A 10,146-nucleotide genomic window follows, 5' to 3' on the forward strand; every position below is an offset into this window, starting at 1 on the left:
TTGTTGCAAAGACAATGGTTGTTCATTGGTCATTTGGATTTGTCGATGCAGATGCACTTCGTTTCATTAGTTTTTTCCTCCTTATGTAAAATGCTTTTATTGTGAGAGTTGATAATGGATATTATGTTTGGCATGCAGGAGCAACTTATTTTGGTTGCGATCTATTAAATATTTTACGAAGTCTGTGGTTATCTGGAAAGTGGCGGTCGATAAGGTTCATAAAACATTTACCTATTTTTGTTACAACATTTGCACTGAAAGGAGGATTATACCAAATTATCTTGCGTTTATGGTTGCCGTTTGTTGATTTTTTACTTGGATGGTATGCAAGTTCGCAATTTTACCCTAATTTTTTCAAGGCTTCTTGAAAAGGAGGAATACTTTCTTTAAAAATTGATTCATTTGATGATGCTGCTGATAATCTTAATTCAATAGTCTTGGGAATACTTTTTATTATACTCGGTGGATGATTAGAACTAATATGTTTAGCGTTAAATAGAGATAGTTAATTATTTTGAAATGGCATTTAATAGAGATAAGAAGATTGTTATTTTTAAAAATTTGTACAAAATTTTTTTATCCTCTCCATTTTCTGACCACTTTTGTTCCAAAACATAGCTAGTCCATCATCTCGATATATACCGAAATTGCTTTAATCATTAAACTGCGAGATTTGATGCAAAATAAAAATCCCAACTAATTCGCAAATCTCTGTGCCTTTAAAAGCCCCCATAGTGACATCGAATAATCCTCCCTTTTTCTTAATCCAAGCAGTTCCACTGCTAAATAATAATTATTTTCTTGCATGGTGTATAAAACTCTTTTGTTCAATATTTATTGTTAGATGTTGCTCTGCAAAAGTTATTGCGTTTTTTAGTAGGTTTTCATTTATTGATGGATAAAACTCATTAATATCAATTGTTTTTCTTTTATGGTTTGAAACCAATGTATAACATTTTAAGTGTTTTGCCATTGGTTCAAAAATAGCTTCTTTCTCAGCTCAGAATTAATGTTGGACAAAATAGATTTCGAAATTCTTCGAATCTCAATTTTAGCAGGATTATTAAGGTGGTTCATCACAAAAAAAAAGTTAATAAATTTTTTTTTTTGAGAAAAAATAATATTATCATATCTGATAGAAAATTTTAGTCACATTTGATTTTTTGAAAAAGAATATACCTTTTGTTTTATATTTTTTGTGATATTTAACCTTTTAGTAGGTGCATAAACAAATAAGTCCTTAGCAACGCCTTAGTTACCGTTTTGGATAAACCCAAACCTATCTACTTCATTGCTAAGATTATGTTATATTAGGTCTTTCAATGATATATATTTTTCTGAATCTGTTATGTGAAATATAACTAATCTTAAACTGCATTATGGGATATTTGAAAACAAAAATGTTGTTTAACAGTGTGCTTGTTAGAGTAAAGTTTTTACTTGTATTAAATAGTTTTCTGTGATTTTCATATTGTTTTACAGTTTATTTTTAAAGCTTTTAAATGGGAAATAGTAAGAATGTATCACGAGGAAAAAAACGTCGTAACATGTTTTATAAAAAGAAAGAAAACAACTCACTTTCTGAAAAGGATAACACTTCTAAATTCAATAGCCTTAGAGGAGCTAACATTAAATCCAGATTGCACTCATGTTGTTATGATAATGAGAATTACAATATTATTATGAACCTTAAACTATTGAAGTTATTTTTAAAAGACTGTTTCTGTTGTCCAGAATGTAGCTCAAGTGATATTAGTTTGGTTGACAAGCTTTCATCTAGAATGGGATATGCACATAAGTTAAGCTTGACTTGTAATACATGCAAATTTAATAAAGAAACTTATACATCCACTGAATGTGTTAATATCAATAAAGTTCAAGGTCGAATAAAATTTGAAATAAATATTCGAGCTGTAGCTTCTTTTCGAGAAATTGGTAGGGGATACAAATCATTAGTCAATTTTTCACGATGTATGAATATGTTTTCAATTCAGCACAAAATGTATAATTCCATTTCAGAATCTTTACATGGAGCTTATGAAAAGAGGTATTCCATGAGAAAGTGGGACAGGCATGTAACCCACCATCTCAGATTTTCTTCACACTTTGTAAAAATGGTCACCTATATAACATAGACTACCTTGCAAAATTTTAGCACTGGTATCGAATAGGTTTTGGAGATATTGCTATTTTAAAATCAGCAGTTTTTAGCAATTTTTTATGTTCGGCGGCCATTTTGATTTTACTATAGTTTTTGTTTTACAAGTTACTGTTCAACTAAGCATGTAATTAAGCTGAAAATTAGCACCAGTATAGTTTATAGGACGAGGAATCAGAATATGACATTTTTTTTAATGAAAATATTAAGAACTATATCAAAATTGGGATTGTACTTCACCTACAGATATTTTTGAAATTTTAACAAAGATGGAAAGGAGGTCTGGTAAACATGGTAGCATTAATTTTTTGTAAATTTTTTTTTGTTTTTATTAAAGTAGATATTTTAATGAGTGTTTTAATGCAAAATTTAGAGGTGGGTTTTTTGAAATTTTTTGTAAAAACATATGAGTAATATGTGAAAAAATGAGTTTTATAAGTCTGTGTTCATAATTTTTTGAAAATTGACATTGACAATTTTCATTAGTCATCAAATATTATACAAAAGAAAACTTTTTAACCTATTATTTAAAGAAACTTTAATTCAAATAAATATTTCTTTTTAAAATAAATTTTTGCTTTTTAATTAATGTCACATAATGTCGTCTTTCACTAAAACAGAAGAAACACTCAATATTAAAACGCAAAAACTTAGTATTAGTCTGATATTTTACCAGCTGTTGTTTGTTCTCTGTAGCTAATCATTAAATTAAAAAAAAATTGAAGTAAAATAAAAGTAAAAAATAAATAATATATATCATAATAATAAATAAATATTATATAAATATTATATAAATAATAAATAAATATTAAATAAAAATAATAAATATTATGTAAATAATAAATAAATATTATCATATTTAAAAATACTAATGATAAAAGTTTTTTCCATTTTTAATAAATGTACATGTCTGTGTATTTTGTGTTTATTTATAGCTAAATAAAAAATTGAAAAAAATAAAATGAACAAGATTTTGTGTACAGTTGGTATTTTATAAAATGACCAATGTCATAAAATGGTGCACATGAAATCAATTGGATTGAAAGATTTATCAAGCTATTCAGAGAAAAACAGAAATTTATTATTATGGAGATCTGGGCTATCAATATTAAACGTTAATGTTAAAATCTGTTTACACCATGAGCAAATTTTACTTAACCGGTTTGCTAATTCCCAAAAAAATTGCATCGACCCATTTAAAAGGCATAAAACTAATGTAAAAGGTAAATTTATATGTTTTTAATTTATTGTGCTATCTTTTTGCAAAAAATACATCTAGTACACTTTCAATTAGTTTAAAAAATTTTAATTTTTTTAGTTTATTTCTAACATTATTATATTATCTAAACTATTATTTCCTAATTTTGGCAAATTTTATTCATTTATAATATATTTATAGGTGGTTTGCAAGAAATTGATATTCAACTGGCAAAAGGTATGTGTTCAATTGGTATTGAAACAACACCTGGTTTTAAAATGCGTCCTTCATGTCGAAAAGAAGTGGTAAAAAAATAGATGATTGGTCTACTTTACAGGACCACAATGGTGAAGATAATTTTCTGGAACAAACATTTTTTGATAAAGACATAGAAATCGCACAAGAAAAAGAACTTATAAAAACCAGTTTTGATAAATTATATGTATCACCAGTAAAATTTCATGGGGTTCCACAACATGCTAAAATTTCTCTAGGTAAAAGAAAATTAATGCAAGCTACTGATGTTATGTCAAAAAAGCTATCAGTTATCCTCAATGTTAACGCAACAGACCTGAAAAATGATGTTACTTAGGAGCCCAATGTTGAACATTAAAAGAAAGCTGAAGATCCTGATAGATTGATACTTTCAATGCAAGAAAAATTTAAAACAGCAAATAGAAGAGAAAAGATTCAGATTTTAACATTGGTTCCAGATTCATGGTCTTTTAGGAAAACAGCTGAAGTATTTAATATATCAAAGTCAACCATAACTAAAGCAAGAAAACTTAAATTTGAAAAAGAAATATTAACACTTCCGGAAAAAACTAACATTGTTAGAATTGAATTAGATACCATTGATAAGGTGGAAAGCTTCTAATGTAATGATTAGTCGGCAGTTGACAGGTGTAAAAGATTTTGTAAGTGTATCCAAAAATAAACATGTATCAAAGCGATTACTTCGTTGCAATTTAAAGGAATTATTTATTGAATTCAAACTAGAGCACCCTCAATCCAAAATAGGATTTTCTAAATTTGCTCAGTTAAAGCCAAAATGGTGTATTTATGCTGGTCATAAAGGAACCCATGCTGTTTGTATATGTGTAATACACCAAAACCTAAAGCTTATGCTTAGCGCAGTTAAACTGGAGAAGAATTACCAAGAACTTATTGAGAAGATTGTTTGAAACAGAGAGTCAAGGGAATGATTGGTCCATAGATGTAATCGTTGCCCTGGAATTCAAAATATTATAAATTATATAACTGCAAATCTATTGCAAAATGAAGGATCATTTGAAGATAATGACAAAGTTGATGAAGATGAAATAATTGAATACAAACAGTGGAGTACAACAGATAGAGCAGAGCTTCTAATTTACACATCTACAGTAAGCGAATTCATTGAAAGTCTTAGTGAAAAACTTGATAGCATAACATCTCACTCTTATATTGCTAAAGCACAAAGTAAATATTTAAACACATTAAAGTCATCTATAACCATAAATGAAATTATTATTTTGGTTGATTTTGCAGAAAACTTTAAATTTGTCATACAAGACGAAATCCAGAGATACCACTGGAACCAACAGCAATGCACACTATATCCTGTAGTTATTTATAAAAAAAACAATGAGGGTGCTACTAAAAGTCAACCAACGTCTTTATGTTTTAAATCTGATGACTTAACAAATGATGTTGGATTTAATTATTGTATAGTAAAAAGAACTGTCCAATTTGTACAAGAAATGTTTCCCAATACCAATAAAATCCACTATTTCTCTGATGGTTGTGCTGGCCAGTACAAAAATTGCAAACATTTTTTAAATTTATGCCATCATGTTGAAGATTTTGGGATGCAATGTGAATGAAATTTCTTTGCATCATCACATAGAAAGTTGCCATGTGATGGCAGGGGTGGAACAGTTAAAACAATTGTTTCAAGTGTTAGTCTTCAATGTCCAATTAACTTACAAATTCAGAATGCTGAAGAAATGTTCAATTTTTCAAAAGATAACATATTTGGCATCCATTTCTTTTTTTTAAAAGGCAAAGATATTTTATCAGTCCGTAAATCATTGACTCTCCGATTGAATGATGCAAAGACTTTACCTGGTACAAGAAATTTCCACCAATTTATTCCGCAGGTTGCAACAAGCATAAATGTCAAAAGAGTCTCTTAGCAGGAGAAATTTAATCTAACATTCAACCTTACTGGCTCAAATCAATATCTTCAAGAAATCATTGCAGGAAAATATGATATCTGCAAATATGATATGTTTAACTGGGTTGGTTTGGTATTTGAAGTTGATGTAAAAAATGACGATGCCCTTGTAAAATTCATGCATCCTCATTTACCTAACACTTCATTTCACTGGCCAAGTAGAGATGATTGTTGTTGGGTTCCTAAGCCCCATATTTTAATTATGATAATAAAACCATTATCTCCAAGAACAGAGCGCATATACCAGATAGACACAGATGATTTGCCCAAAATCCAATCTTTAAACTAACTCAATCATATTACACCAGTTTTCTTTTATAAGCAATTTATGAATTATTCAGATGCAAGTTCTGCTTTTTTATTGACTAGTTTTTTATTTAAAACATGTATTTGTGTGATTATTTTGACTCAATATATTACATTTATTATGAATTTTTTATTTTAAGTATTGTTAATGGGTTTTTTTTTTCTTATAATTGACGTTTTCAAAATAAGCAATTTCTAAATAAGTAACATCCAAATATACTTTTTCATTATAATTTGTTTAATTATTTATAAAAATCCTTAAAAAACCCACCTCTCGATTTTGTACCAAAAAACTCTTTAATATATCTATTTTAATAAAAACATAAAAAAATTCTCAAAAAATTAATGCTACCATGGTTACCAGACCTCCTTTCTGTCCTTGTTAAAATTTCGAAAATAGCTCTAGGTGAAGTACAATCCGAATATTGATAAACTTCTAATTGTTTTCATTAAAAACCAATATCATATTCTGATTCCTCGTCTTAAAAACTATACTGGTGCTAATTTTCAGCTTAATTACATGCTTAGTTGAACAGTAACTTGTAAAACAAAAACTATAGTGAAATCAAAATAGCCGCCGAACAAAAAAAATTGCTAAAAACTGCTGATTTTAAAATAACAATATCTCCAAAACCTATTCAATACCAGTTCTAAAATTTTGCAAGGTAGTCTATGTTATAAAGAAGACCATTTTTACAAAGTATGAACGAAATCTGAGATGGTGGGTTACAAACCTTAAAAATTTGTCCCACTTTCTCATGGAATACCTCAAAATGCTGCAGAACAAAGTATGCAAAAAGCTACTCATCAGATAAAAGAAAATTTGTTTGAGCTTACTAACCCATATCCATTATGTTGTGTATCAGTAGATGGTACATCGCAGAAACATGGATTTAATTCGATGAATGGAATAGTCACAGCAATAAATGCAGGAAAATGTATCGACATACATGTCTTGTCAAAGCATTGCAAAAAATGTGCAACTTATGATGCATTGAAAAAAAATAATATTAATTTTGACTATGATAAAAAAAGTCGTGATCATTTATCAAGTGGAAAATGTTCCATAAATCATACAAAATCTTCTTGCTCAATGGAAGCAGTAGGCGCAATTGAAATGTTTCGGCGTTCAATTGAAAAGCATGGTTTAATTTATAATCAATACCTTGGAGATGGTGATACCTCATCATATAAAGAAGTAGTTAAAAGTAACCCATATGAGAAATATAGTATCATTCCAGAAAAGTTAGAGTGCGTAGGTCATGTCCAGAAGCGCCTTGGGACAAGACTACGAAATCTGGTCAAAGAATATAAAGAAACATTGACGCCTTTATCGGGGAAAGGAAAATTAACCAAAAAAAATATTAATTCAATGCAGAATTACTATGGAATGGCCATGCGTAGCAATAAAAATGCAATCTACAGTATGAAGTCGATTTTGGCAATATTATGGCATTGCACTGAATTTGATGATGATAAATACCGCCACCAATTTTGCCCAACAGATAGTGCGAGTTGGTGCAAGTACAAGAAACTGGAAACAAATGGGACATATAGACCAAATATTAATTTTGCAATGTGGATCCACCTAATACTTCGCCCAGTTTTTTTAGAATTGTCTTCCGATGAGTTGTTAAAAAAGTGTTTGCACGGTCAAACTCAGAATTGAAATGAGGCACTGAATCATATAATTTGGAACAAATGTCCAAAAAATATCTATGTTAGTAGAACCATATTAGAACTTGGTGTTTATTCAGCTATACTGGAGTTTAATGAAGGATCTTTTGGTGTAGACTTAGTCTTTAAACAATATGGAATTTTATGTAGTCAACCTTTTTTTAAACTTTCATATGGCAGAGATAGTTCAAGAGTTAAAACTTTAGACAAAAAATCGACTGATGTTGCAAAACAACGCAGAAAAACCATAAGAACTATTAAAAAAGGACTTATTGACATTAAAGATTCAAATCAGGTTACAAAAAGTTATTCTGCAGGAGCTTTTTAAGAAATTTTATTTTTAAAATGGTTTTTATGACACATCGAATTTTTCTTCGTTTTTCTTCACTTCAAACATCATAACTCGGTCAAAAATTTATTAATTCACTTGAAAATTTCAGGAAATGTTCCTAATAATAATATCTAGAGGATGAGCGAAGCAGTTTTTTATTTTGTTGTATACTTATGTGACTGTTATACTAAAATGCAAAAAAAAATCGAAAAAATAACAACTTTTAATAAAATATTCACAAAAATGAATCAAAAATGAGTTTTATCTTCATTAATTCAATTTTTTTTTCGCTCATCCTCTAGTACTATATGTATAGAAAAGGTTTGAAAATTTTTATTCAAAATGAACTAGGTTTTCTTGAGTTATTAGGTTTGAGGTTTGCTATGATTTTTCCTCAAAATGTACCTATTTTTGTTAAATAAGTAAAAAAAAATTGAGCAAGATTACAAAATTTTTGAAATTTTTTTTTATGAGTTGCTGCAAATAATAGTTTGTTTGCAATTAAAAGCAAAAAAATAAATTTTTTCAAAAAAAATTTTTTTTTGTGATGAACCACCTTAAGTCTAACAGTTGGTTTATCTTGGAAGTTCTCTTTGTGGTCTTTTAGAGGTATGAAACAATCTGCAGTACCGTTAATTTTAATTTTATTGTATACATCGAAAAACAAAAATAAAACAAAACGAACAAAAGAGTTTTATACACCATGCACGAAAATCATTATTATTTAGTAGTGGAACATATGGAATATATAACAATTTGGAATAAAGTAATATTTAAATAAAGATCGAAAAATTCAAAATAAAAGAGTACTTAATTTACAAAAACCGTAATATTTATGTATATTTTAAAACCAATTTAAATAAAAGTAAAATAAATAACAATTCATTAATAGTTTAAAAAAAACGAAACATATTCAAGAACTCAGATTAGATTTCAACAATAACTTTTAAGATTAGAGGAAACACCTTAACTGAAATAATGAAAAAAAAAAGTTGATAAGTTCTCAGACATATTTTATATGATTGACTTTTAGTTTAAAAGAAGCATTTAAAATCGGATATGTTAAAATCCATAAGTAATAACACCTGTTTCGATTCATTTTTAAACTGTTGTGTTCTAACTTTTTTCGTTTTTGCAATATTAGGAAACTTTTTCCACAAATAAGGTCCACGATATTGAATTGAATATATAATTTGTTTGAATTATATTTAGGGATAATGTAGTTGTTATCTGAAAATTTTGTCGGGTATTTATGCACTACTTTTTTAGAATAGGACTGAAATATTTTAGGAGATAGTCCCATCTTTATTTTATACATGAACATTAAAACTTAGTGTAAGTTGATTTTATAAACGTTTAATGCGCCTAGTTTACGCAAAAGAGTCTCGCATGGTACAATTTTATCACCTACAAATAATATTCTGCACGCATGTTTTTGTTTACTATACAATTTTTTAAATTTGAATGATTTGTACTCGCCCATGCAATATTACAATAAACCAAATAACAATGAATGAAAGAAAAATATAAACTTTTTAAAGATTTATTATTTAGAAATGGTTTAGCTTATATATAATGGAAATATTTTTTGATAATTTTTTCTCAATGCTTTTTATATGATCACTCCAACGTAAATGTTCATCTAATATTACGCCCAAAAAGTTAACTGAAGTTTCTCTTTTAATGTTAGCGTTATTGATTATATGGCAGTTTAATAGGAATATTTTCTAACTTATTTACTTTATAAAATAAAATAAATTTGGTTTTATCCACATTTAGAGACAGTTTATTACTTATAAACCATTTATTAACCTTACCCAACTCTTCGTTAGCTGTTTCAAAAAGTGTTTTAAAATCTCTGTGGGAATAAAAAGATTGGAGTCATCTGCAAAAAGAATACATTTTAAAAAGTGTGTTGCTAAATTAAAATCATTTACATATACTAAGAATAATAAGTGTCCTAAAATAGAGCCCTGGGGGATACCACAAGTTACAGCATATGGAATTGTTTGTTTTTGCTCATATTGGATGAATTGCTTTCTATTGGTCATATAGCTTTTGAACCAAAGTAATTTATTATTTTTTACTCCATAATATTCAAGTTTTTTTATTAGTTTGTTATCGTTTACAGAATCAAAAGCCTTTGACAGTTTAATGAAAACTCCTAATGTAAAGTAGTTAGTACATTATGCGTTTGTTATTCGATTGACATTTTCAAGCACTGTATGTTTAATTTGTTTTGCAGAATTGACTGAGAA

At 28.0% G+C, this 10,146-nt stretch overlaps 1 long non-coding RNA gene across 1 annotated transcript; it reads left to right on the forward strand.

Moving 5' to 3' along the window:
* The first annotated feature begins 3,076 nt into the window (after positions 1 to 3,076).
* LOC136079790 (uncharacterized) lies at positions 3,077 to 6,107 on the forward strand. The gene is made up of 2 exons (XR_010638224.1): positions 3,077 to 3,381; positions 3,558 to 6,107. It is a non-coding gene; the product is annotated as an uncharacterized LOC136079790 (long non-coding RNA).
* Positions 6,108 to 10,146: the final 4,039 nt, after the last annotated feature.

Source organism: Hydra vulgaris, chromosome 04 (genome assembly GCF_038396675.1).
Source record: "Hydra vulgaris chromosome 04, alternate assembly HydraT2T_AEP".
NCBI lineage: Eukaryota > Metazoa > Cnidaria > Hydrozoa > Anthoathecata > Hydridae > Hydra > Hydra vulgaris.